The following is a 12,116-nucleotide window of genomic DNA, read 5'->3' as shown; positions in this document are numbered from 1 at the left end:
GGTATTGTTTCATTACAGAAACTATTTGCACAGAACATTTGTGGTATTTTATTTAAAAACACAAAACGTTTTGTTTGTTGCAATTTTTCTTTGTAAATAACTTATGTAGGAAAACAGTCATTTTCCATTCTATGATATTTTTTCCACTTCCTAGAAAATCACAACGACCTTTGGGAAATATTTTTGTACCACTAAAAAGGGGGACAACCAGGGTGATTCTTTGGCTGATGAGATGGCAACAGGGATAGAGAATGATTGATTTTCAGAAATGAGAAAAAAATGAAGGATTACTGTACACAACATTGCGCTTTGTTGCTTCTTGGATCCAACATGGCGGCGCGCATGGATGCTGCGGCTAGTTGCTCTCCAGCTAATCTTCTATTTATTACTGTCTCTTGTCTTTTTTGCTTTCTTTTCTGGAAACATGCGTGGCCAATAATACTTATAGTTGGGAGGAACTTATTCAATTGGGTGGGCGTCTAAATTTCGACTTTTCGGGCACTTCTTACACCACCTTTGATATCCCGAACGAGCTACAAAGGGATCTGGGATCTCCATGGTCGGCAACCCCACTTACGAAGCAACGGAGACGGCGTAGAGACCGAAAACAGAAGCGGGGTGGTCGCGCTGGGAAGTGTGTAAAGCTAAAGGAGCTACATCGGCAAAATGACAGAGAAGGGCACGAAGATGTGCCTAATTCCACCATTATTTCTTCATCAATCTTGCCGGTCAACCGACGCCTGAGACTCAACATGCCCGAACGGCGATATCTTGTGACGATCTCTACAAAGACTTCAGCTAAGTTAAACGATTTAGCAAAGCTAAAATTTGGTCTTTTAAATATTAGATCGCTTGCTCCTAAAGCTTTACTTGTTGATAATATCATTCTTGATTACAAACTTAACTTGGTCTATGTGAAACTTGGTTGAGACCGGATGAGTTTTTACTGTTAAATGAGGCTTCTCCTCAAGACTACGTGAGCAGCCATGTAGAACGCTCTTTGAAATAGGGTGGCGGTGTCGCGCTCATTTCTGAAAAACAAAAAACAAAAAAAAAACACTCAAATTTACTACTCTTTCCTCTAATAATTATAAGGCGTTCGAGGCTCTTGTTATGTGGTCCTCTCTATTGTCAATTTATGTAGAAACTATTTATTGTGCACCAGGACCATACTCTGTTTTCTTAGATGAATTGTCTGAACTTTTGTCTGACCGAGTAACCTATGCAGACAAAGTAATAATTATGGGGGACTTTAACATTCATATGAACTCCCCACTCAGTTCACTTACTGTTGCGTTTCGGTCTCTAATTGATACATTTGGTTTTAATCAACTGGTTGATTTGCCAACTCATAAAGATGGAAACACGCTAGACTTGGTTCTGACTCGAGGAGTTTCAACCTCAAACATGACGTTGTTACCGTGTAATACCGTTATTTCTGATAATTATTTAGTTACATTTGAGGTGCTAGCTAAATGTAGTACTAAAAAACCTGAAGGATTTAGCGGACACAATATAAGCACTGGCACAGTTTCTTAGCTCTCTGATCTTCTTTCAGGAGCAGTTGCGTCTTTGTCTTTATACATAGGCTCTATCGACTCACTCATGAATTAATTTAATGCTACCCTGGCTAGTGTCCTGGATTCAGTAGCACCCATACGGCTTAAATCACGACCTAAAAGACGCACGCCTTGGTTTACTGATGAAACTAGATCCCTTAAACAAGAATGCAGGAAATCTACCAAGGTTGAGGTTTTCCATCAAACCTGGTGTGACAGCTTGTTAAAGTATAAAGCAGCCCTTGCCTCTGCAAAATCAGCCTACCTTTTGAAGGTGATTGTGTCACAAAAGAAAAACCCCAAAATCCATTTTGACACTGTAGCATCGCTTACAAGGCAACAGATTATCCCAGATAGTTCTACCCATTCAGCCTGTGACTTTATGGTTTTCTTTAATAAGGAGATTCAAAGCATACAGGGAAGAAATTTCTAAAGTCAGTGTTTATACATTACATATTAAAGGGCTGAAATATATAAATGTACGACATGGTGGCTGCCCAGGGAATTTGTCCCGATTTAGTGAACTGTCACTCGATAATCTTAGACAGGTGGTGAATACGCCCAAACCGACGACTTGCCTGTTCGACCCGCTTCCGGGATCGCTTATTAAAGGTCTGATTTGGGGTCCTTGGACCTTCAGGTCTAAATATTATAAACATATCACCCTCCTCAGGTGTAGTTCCAGTGGCTTTTAAGTCCGCTGTTATTAAACCTACACTGAAACGACCCAACCTTGATCCAAAAAGCTTATGTAATTATAGACCTGTGTCAAACCTACCGTTTCTTTCTAAATGACTTGAAAAAGTGGTGGCACAGCAGCTGAATGATTTTATAGCCGAGAACAATCTTTTTGAATCAATGCAATCAGGATTCAAGGCTAACCACTCTACTGAGACAGCTCTGATTAAGGTAACCAATGATCTCCTACTGGCAATGGACGCTGGCGCTTCATCACTCATGCTACTGCTGGACCTTAGTGCTGCTTTGGACACTGTGGACTATAATATCTTACTATAACGGTTGGAAAAATTGATTGGTCTCTCAGGAACCTTCCTCTCATGGTTCAGATCTTACCTCTCAGATAGGACACACTGTGTTGAATATGGCGAAATGACATCTGAGCCCTTTAGTGTTACCTGTGGTGTTCCGCAGGGTTCAGTGCTTGGCCCCCTTCTTTTCAGCATTTACATTTCCTTTAGGTTATATTATTCGCAAGTATAATATCAGTTTCCACTGCTACGCAGATGACACTCAACTCTATCGCCCGATGGAGGAATCTGCCACACTAAACTGTGGAAATTTGGAGGCCTGCCTCACTGAGACAAAAGAGTGGATGTCACTCAATTTCTTGCGTCTTAACTCTGAAAAGACCGAAATGTTAGTTATTGGTCCATCTAAATGTCATGACTTATTCTCAAAAACTGGTGTGAACATTGACAAATGTCACATCACACAGAGTGACTCAGTTAAAAATGTAGGTGTCATATTTGACCCCGATCTGTCCTTTCAAACACACGTGAAGAAAATTACTAGAACCGCTTTCTTCCATCTTCGCAACATTGCTAAAATTCGTCCTATGCTGTCTCAGTCGGATGCGGACATTAAAATTCATGAGTTTGTTACCTCCCGTCTCGATTACTGTAATGCACTACTCTCCGGTCTCCCGAAGTCCAGAATCAAGAGTCTTCAGTTGGTGCAAAATGCTGCAGCGAGGCTTTTAACTAGGACAAGAATGTCCGATCACATTACACCGATTTTAGCTAATCTACATTGGCTCCCTGTTAGTCTAAAATGTGATTTCAAGGTTCTCTTGGTATCATACAAAATCATACATGGACTTGCTCCCTCATATCTTTCAGATCTGATTCCCCCTATGTTCTGGTCCGAAGCCTTCGTTCTGAAAGCGCTGGTCTACTGGTAATCTCAAGAGCCAAGAAGTGTTCCGCAGGTTCGAGAGCGTTCTCCATCCGGGCACCGGTGCTGTGGAATGCTCTTCCCCCTGAGACCCAATCTGCAACCTCAGTGGAAATGTTTAAATCTAAGCTTAAAACACACTTCTACTCTATAGCACACGAATAAGCTATATTTTTGTTGACAATATCTCTGTACTATTTGTAATTGCTACATCCATTGCAGCCTGGTCATCTTGAAAGGGGGATTTCCACATGTGCGGTCCCTTCTCAAGGTTTCTTCATTTTCATCATGTTGAGGTTTTTGAGTTTTTCCTTGCCCTCATGTTGGTTTCAGATCAGGGGATGGTGTAATAATAGTCTGAAATAATAGTCTGTGCAATAACCTGTGCAGCCCTTTGAGACTCGTTGTGATTAAGGGCTATACAAATAAAAATGACTTGACTTGACTTGACTGTGTTACTGCTATGTTACAGAAAGTGTTTGCCAAGAAAAATTTGGGTATTTCATCTCAAAATTCAAAAGGATTTCTGCATTGTATTTCTTGTGTGAATAACTTATGTAAAAAAAAAACAATCATTTTCCATTTTGTGATTTTTTTTTCTCCATATCCTAAAAAATCAGAACGACCTTCGGGCACGATTTTGGTGACCCCTGATTTAATTCTAATGGCGCAGAGGGGAATAACTAGGGAGATTCTTTAGCTGATGAGATGGAAACACAGATAGCGAATGATTGACTTGCAGGAAAAGGGGGGGGGGGGTGTAGGGTGGGGAGTGATTGTGGATGGATAGAGGGCAGAGGAGAAGAGGCGAGATCAACATGGCACTAATTGTTTCCTCCGAACCCCGACCGAGGCTCTGTCAGCCATTCATCAACCTCGCCGCAATCAGTCGGCGGCAGACACATTGGCAAATGAGAGCCTTCGTTCACTTCATCCATTAAAGAGGCAACGCGGAGGTACGGGTCGAAGAAAAAAGAAAAAAATCAAAAGCAAAGAGGGTGCCGCTTTTCACGAATTCTGTCCGGGCTTGTGTGATGAGCTTGTCCCGCTTTCGCCCGTGGTGCAACAACACAAACACATTTTTCATGTTCTCTCTGTCTGGGCAGGGGGGTTGGTGTGGGGGGCGGGGTGCACCATCAATCACCGTCGGACAGGAAATCACCTGACGTCGTGTTTGAGACCGCCGAGCCGGCGGCATTTATTAAGGAAGCGTAATTAGCGAGGGAAAATGAGCTTCGTTCTAGCCACATTCGCCAGCCAGCTGGACACAATTCGGAGAATTGGTGAGGAATCTAATCGACAATGATAGCCGAGACTGCGATTTGACCGCCGTCATCACTGATGTCCTAGGATTAGCACGCTCTATGCGGGAAAGGGATTTAAGTTTAATGCTTGAGACAAATGGGACGGAAATCTGACAAGGTGTATTCTCTAACGTGGTGGCTTCAGGGACTAGTTAGCCTTTAGGTCAATATGGTTGGACTAAACACCAAGTTCAATAAAAGCTCACAGGTTAAATTGTTATTGGAAAATTCTTCAAAATGAAAACAAAATAAATCCAGGTAAAATGATAATAGGATGACCAGAACCGGTCGAAGGACCTTGTCCCTCCCTGCCGAAACAACAGCGGAGAACTTTTTCCGCACCCCCGGGACTGGCAAATTTTGTGGCAGACAGTTCTTTGCCACTGGACCAGGGGACCGATGCAGCTGAAGGGTCTTGTCCTTCCCCGACAAAACGGGAGCCAGAAACGCCTGAGGGACCTTCTCATCACCGAGACGGGGAACAGTTGCGGCAGGCACAGTCCTTTCCTGCCAGTACAGGAGAAGGGTGAGGTTTAGGGACCTCATCCTTCCTTCCCGGAACAGGGAACAGAAGTGGCCAAGGGACATTTTTCTCACCGTCGGCATAGGTAACTGGTGTGGGAAACAATCTTTTGCCGCTGGTACAGGGGACAAGTGCTACTAAGGGACCTTGTCCTTTCCTACCAAAACAGGGATCAGCAATGGGTGATGGTCTTTCTCCTCTCCGGCTGAACAGGGACCAGAGGTGGCCGAGAAACCTTCTCCTCACTGGGACAGGGCACTGGTGTGGCTGACAGTCCTTTATCGCTAGAACAGGGGACCAGTGCAGCCAAAGGTTCTTGTCCTTCCTCGCCGGAACAAAGACCAGAACCGGCAGAAGGATCTTATCTTCGCTGCTCGGAATGGAACTAGAAATTGCCAAGGACCCTTCTCCCTACTACTGGGTACTAGGGTGGCAGACAGGCCTTTCGCCAGTAGGACAAGATCTAAACGGCCGAGGGACTTCCACATCGCTGCCAGGATAAGGAAGGTCGAGCTTCTTGTGGGGTTCTTAAAAGGTTGGGTAATTCTGTTACTTTTTGCAGGACCAGAGACTGGGGTGCGTGAGAAAAGATGGTATTTCATAACAAAATCATGACCAAAATAAATATAGCACAATAGTGATATCATTATTTTAGAAAGTGTGGAAATGTGGACAGAAATATTTATAAAAAAGGTACTTTAAATTGATAATTCTGATTTTTAATGTGTAACCATTTGCACAATTGATCAAGTAACTATTTATTAGTTCATCTATGTTTTCTATTTTTCTTGCCTATTGAAGTTTTTGTTTTGGCCGATTCTTGTGGTTAACCGAGTCCCATCCCCCAAGATCATAACAACATGATATTAATACATGCTAATGACCGATAACAACAATTTAACCATTTTTATGTTATGTTTATGCATCAAACTAATAAACCACTGCTGCAAAATCACAGCCCTCAAGTTTGATCGTAGACAAGAGTCTGTGGGAATTGGAAGGCTTTTAATAGCGGCAGCGTAGTGCCATAACACGCCCAACGCTTTCTTTCTTTCTTTCTTTCTTTGACTGGCCAAGGTCAACAAGGATCTTTAAATCTCAGCCAGTATAGTGTACCTGTCTTTTACGGCGCAAAGTAAAACACATAAAGATAAGTGTTTTGTCAAGCGGGAGACGCCCTTGTGAAATCGTGAACAGGATGTCTTTATCGGGCTTTGAGTTATGTGGGAGCCAATGAGGGCTGAGCTCCCCTGCTCTCCCACGAAGCTCGTAAATTCATATATCGTATATGCGATGCGCTACAACTACATAAGCGAGACGCAAATTTGGTTTCGACTTTGCATGGATGCTTTCAGGTTGCGATTTCTCACTTGTATTATGTGTATCGAGATCATCGACATGAAAAAAATGCATTTGGATAAGTCCAGGAGATTCCTTTTCAAAGTAAAGTGACAAAATAGGGTTTTACACCATGATTATAGGTTCAAATTATTAATTTGTAGTATGGTTTCAATTGGGGTTTCCAATCAAGGTAATTCTCATTATTATTATTATTATTATTATACTTTAGGTTTTTTGTTTTAATTTCTTAAATATTTTAAATTAATCTGGTAGGTTTTATCCTAATATATGTCTACATGTGTATTCTTTTAATTTGACTCATTTTATACATTTTACTTTATTCTTATCAGTTTAGTTCAATGTTTCTTTTAAAACATGTTTTATTTAATCATTAGTTACTGTATGATATTATTTAAATATTTTTTATTATTTATATGCTTTATAATTGTTATTTTCTATTTATCTTTTTTCTTTTTATGTTATAACTTTATTTTTTATGTTTAAGGTTTCAAACAATGGTTAGGGTTTCAGTTTAGTTTCTATATTGTATTAAGTTTTCAGACCAGGGATTCTTTTTTAAAAACTTGTATATATTGTATTGTTAGCTATTATGTTATGACTTAAATATTTTACCCATATATATATATTTTATTGTTTTGTTTTTAACTTATATTTTTCTTTGATGATTTATATTTTGTATTATTATTATTTTGAATTTCAGTTAAAGGTTTCAAACAATAGTGTCATTAACTGGAACAGGATGAGGACCCAAATGCGTGATGTTTCTCACACAAGCTTTTTATTTTACGGGAAATGGGGAGTCATGCACGTTAGGCAGCAGTCTGGCGTGGAATGATAGGAAGCCAGAGGCCAACGAGATCGATACCAATTGCCCGAGCAGATATCGGACAGGTGGGGTCGATACTGGACACGACCGGACAGACAGGATTGATATCAAAACAGGATATCGAAATTAAACAGGACAAAATAAACGGGAACAATACCGGACAGGAAATACCAACAGGAAACAGGACCGAGTCAAAATCTACGTCTTGCGGGTCAGAGGTTCGTTGACGGACTGAAAAAGGAAGAGTGAGAGCACTAAGCTTAAATAGACGGAAAGCCAATCCGTCAACGAGTCGCAGCTAGCGCCACACGGGCGGGGCCAATTGGGCGCCATGGCAACCATGACAAATAGTCAAGGTTTTAGTTTAGGGTTTCTGTTAAAAACGTTTTTTTCCAAATGTATCACTATTTATCATGTTAGTACCTAAATTTAATTTTGATAAGTTAATTCTGTTTTCAATATTGGACAGCTGCATATGAGCTTGCATAGGATGTCATTCGTTTTTGACTATTATACCTCAATGTTGTTTGTTGTTTTGACTACGATGCACTGTTAGCATGTCACTATTGTCCAATCAAGTTGCTGTTATTTGAAATCCCACACCCTCTAGGTTGGATCGGCTTTTGTAACCAAGGACTTTTAATAAAAAGTAAGGAATCAGGGCAGGGCTTTTACAACACGTTGGATATTTTTATCTCAGGTTTGGGCTCTCTCCTTTTCTCCTTGCAATTTCAAAATTCATTGATATATTCTTTCCATATTTTAAATGAGTTTATTAAACTATAAACTTCAATGTTTTTTTATATATTATCATTATTTTTTAATTTATTTTATTATTTATATTTTCATTTTTAAAATTATTTTGTTATTATTATTTCTTTTTAATGACCTTATGGGTTTATATTATTTAAAATCTTTAACAGTAATAGTTGGAATATTACAGTGTCTGAAATAACGTCTGCCCTGACCCCCGGGGCGTGCATCCTTTACGTCACAGGCGTCAAACAGGCGGCCCGCGGGCCGGATCAGGCCCGCTAAGGGATTGAATCCGGCCCGCGAGACAACACTCAGAGAAGCGCAAGAGAAAAACAAGCTGCAGGTTGAAATATGTCAACTTGATGTTGCCAAAGAAAGGTGCCTCGAACAAAGACAATGTAGTTGTATTTCTTTTTTTATCCCTCTCTCACTCTCTCCCTCTTTTCCACCCCTTTTCTCCCACTCTCTGTCTCTTTCACTCTCTGTGTCTCTCTTTTTCTCTTCCTTTGTTACTCTTTGTCTCCTTCTCTCTCTGTGTCTTTTTAATTTCTTTTGCTCTAACTTCCTTTTTTCCTTTTCTCTTTTTTCTCTTTCTCTTTTCCTACCCTTCGCGCTTTCTTTTCTCTTTTCTCTCCTTCTGTCTTACTATTTCTCTTTGGATTTCTTTCCTCCGCTCCCTTTCTTTCCCCCTCTCTAACGACTTCATCACTTTTGTTTCTCACGCTCTCGCCCTCTCTCTCTTTCTTTGTCCCGCCCTCTCTCCTTTTCCCTTCCTTTTTCTCTTATTTCTTTATCTCTCTTTTTCTTTCTCTTTAATCTACTTGTCTGGCCCCCAACAGAATGTTTGCTCTATTGTGTGGCCCCCGAGTTAAAATGAGTTTGACACCCCTGCTTTACGTCAAGCATACAACTTACACAACGTCCCTGCCTGGGTGGCCGACAACTTTTTCAAGAAAGGAAAAAATAGTCTTTCGTTTCTATTTTTTAATTTTTTTCAAATCAAACGTTTGCTTTATTCCGATTTCAAAATTTTCGTTCGGTTTGGAAATTTCGCTACCAAGCCTGCATTGAATAACTTCGTGCTCCCGGACTCTCCCATGCATTATCATTTTCCAAAGTAGACACACAGAGAACACTAGAAAAATGGAGAAGTGGTTGGGAATAAAGCCCAAACCTCAGCTCCAGAAGAAAGATTCGAAAGAAGCTAACAACATTTATGAGGTTACAAAATGTAAACGTGCATTAAAAACATCGTGGAAAGAGGAGGTCACGTGGCTTGTAGCAGACAACGCAACGCAAACATTGCATGAATGAAGATGAGTAATTACAGGTAAATACTGATGGCAGATGGAAAACAGCCATGTCATATACATGCAATGAATGTTATAAGAAGATTTATCCATCCATTCATCCATTAGCTGCACTGCTCATCCTCAGTAGGGTCGCGGGTAAGAAGATTTATAATAAACTTAATCATAAAGTGTTGTTCTGTTATATATTCTGATTATCAATCCTCAATACTTTGCAAAAATGTTTTTTTTGCTGCGATTAGTTGTATTAATGTGTTTCAAGTTGGGAAAAATGGGGCAGGCAACATTATTGCTGTGCAGGCAATTTTTCAGAGTTGTATGCCTTGGTGTCAGGTAACTTTTTGTCATGAGTTTCAGACACTGAATATTATCATATTCCAGGCATTCCTCAACAAACAGATTTATGATATGCTGCCATCGGTATTTTTATTATTCTTTGTAATGAATTTAAGAAATTGCCGTTCTTGTATCACTACCCCACTAATCCCTAAGTAGGGTTGAAAGTGCATTCCCTATGGAATCTTTGTTACTTAGCACCAGTAACTGTCAACTATACCTGTACTGTCTCATATATGCAATAGATTTCATACGTTTTACATCCCAAGGGGTCAATTTTACAGAAAAACATACACGTAGGGATTACCTCTATTTACAAACTGAATGATTTCATGAATAATTTTTCATAGAGCATATAATGTGTTAAAATCAAATTTGCCTACTTTCTTCTCAGCCAACAGTATGGTTAGCTTACACAAACGCATCAGGTACAAAGTAAACCCCACTTTGATCGCTCCAAAGTTAGCTCATTTTACACTAGCCAGTTTAGTGAGGAAGTTTACATTTTTGTATTTGTTCAATAAGGTTTTGTTTTCAAAGCAAGACTTTGGAATTAAATCGTTAGGAGAATCTCCCTCAAGAGTTTTTGCAAAGCTCACGAAAGTCAAGGCAACAGTCCAGCACTTTGGCTCACCGTGTAAATACTTAGCCAGAAGCCCTAGCGACTCTTGCTTGTTTTTTCAACTCTGTTTCCCAAACCTCTTTCTTTGTTGACCAATCACAGGCAGCCCTCAGGCTCCATTATCCTCCATGGGCACCAATTAGACGTCACCTTCTCTCATCCACAGCGTGACCCCTGCATCAGCAGATGCTCGACAAATAACACGACAGCCATCTTTCTCCTCTGTCATCTTCGCAACGTCCCTCCTCCGCGTAGGCCACGCTGGCGCTTTGATTTCATTTTCGTCGTTCTAAATTAATTACGCTCGATGCCGTGAGGAGTTTATTCATTTATCGCTAGAACATGGAAGAAATTGCATTAGATGGGATGTCTCCCGACCACCGCCGCAACTTCCCTTAGGAGGCTCGTCTTCCAAAAGCCACTTGATTGTTGAGAGAGTAATAATGCAGACCCCGTTGCAGTGCTTATAATATTATTTTTCTATGTAGGGGTGGTTGAAGTAGGGGTGTCAATTAAAATAGCATATTTTTAAGAGATAGAAATAAGTTAAGAAGGATGAAAGGGTAATGTGTGCATGTGAGTGATTAATAGAGCGCATTTAATTACAAGAAAATGATTTTTGGCACTTCAAATACGAGATGATATCAGAAGGAAAAAGTAATGCATTAAATTAAAAAAATACACGTGTGTATATATATATATATATATATATATATATATATATATATATATATATATATATATATATATGTATATATATATATATATAATTTAATATCTTATCTCAAAATTCTGCACAAAATACTCCATTGTGACAGTATGAAAAAGTTTTTTTTAAACTTTTTTTGAATTTATTAAAAATAGAAAACTAAGAAATCACATTTACATAAGTATTCACAGCCTTTGCTTAATACTTTGTTGATCCACCTTTGGCAGCAAATACAGCCTCAAGTCTTTTTGAATATGATCCCACAAGTTTAGCACACCTATCTTTAGGCAGTTTTGCCCATTCTTCTTTGCAATAAGTCTCAAGCTCAATCAGGTTGGATGGGAGACGTTTGTGCACAGCCATTTTCAGATCTCTATAGAGATGTTCGATCGGATTCAAGTCTGGACTCTGGCTGGGCCACTCCAGGACATTCACGGAGTGGTTCTGAAGCCAATCTTTTGAGATCTTGGCTGTGTGCTTTGGGTCGTTGTCCTGCTGAAAAATGAACCTTCGCCCCAGCCTGAGGTCAAGAGCGCTCTGGAGCAGGTTTTCATCCAGGATATCTCTATATATTGCTGCATTCATTTTTCCTTCTATCCTGATGAGTCTGCCAGTTCCTGCTGCTGAAAAACATCCCCACAGCATGATGCTGCCACCACCAATGCTTTACTGTAGGGATGGGATTGGCCTGGTGATGAGCGGTGCCTGGTTTCCTCCAAATGTGGCGCCTGGCATTCACACCAAAGAGTTCAATCTTTGTCTCATCAGACCAGAGAATTTTGTTTCTCATGGTCTGAGAGTCATTCAGGTGCTTTTTGGAAAATTCCAGACGGGCTTCCATGTTCCTTTTACCAAGGAGTGGCTTTCGTCTGGCCACTCTACCATATAGGCCTGA

The sequence above is a fragment of the Urocampus carinirostris genome, chromosome 2 (assembly GCF_059441175.1).
Source record: "Urocampus carinirostris isolate Australia breed hairy pipefish chromosome 2, RoL_Ucar_1.0, whole genome shotgun sequence".
NCBI classification, from domain to species: domain Eukaryota; kingdom Metazoa; phylum Chordata; class Actinopteri; order Syngnathiformes; family Syngnathidae; genus Urocampus; species Urocampus carinirostris.
This window is presented reverse-complemented; position numbering follows the sequence as displayed.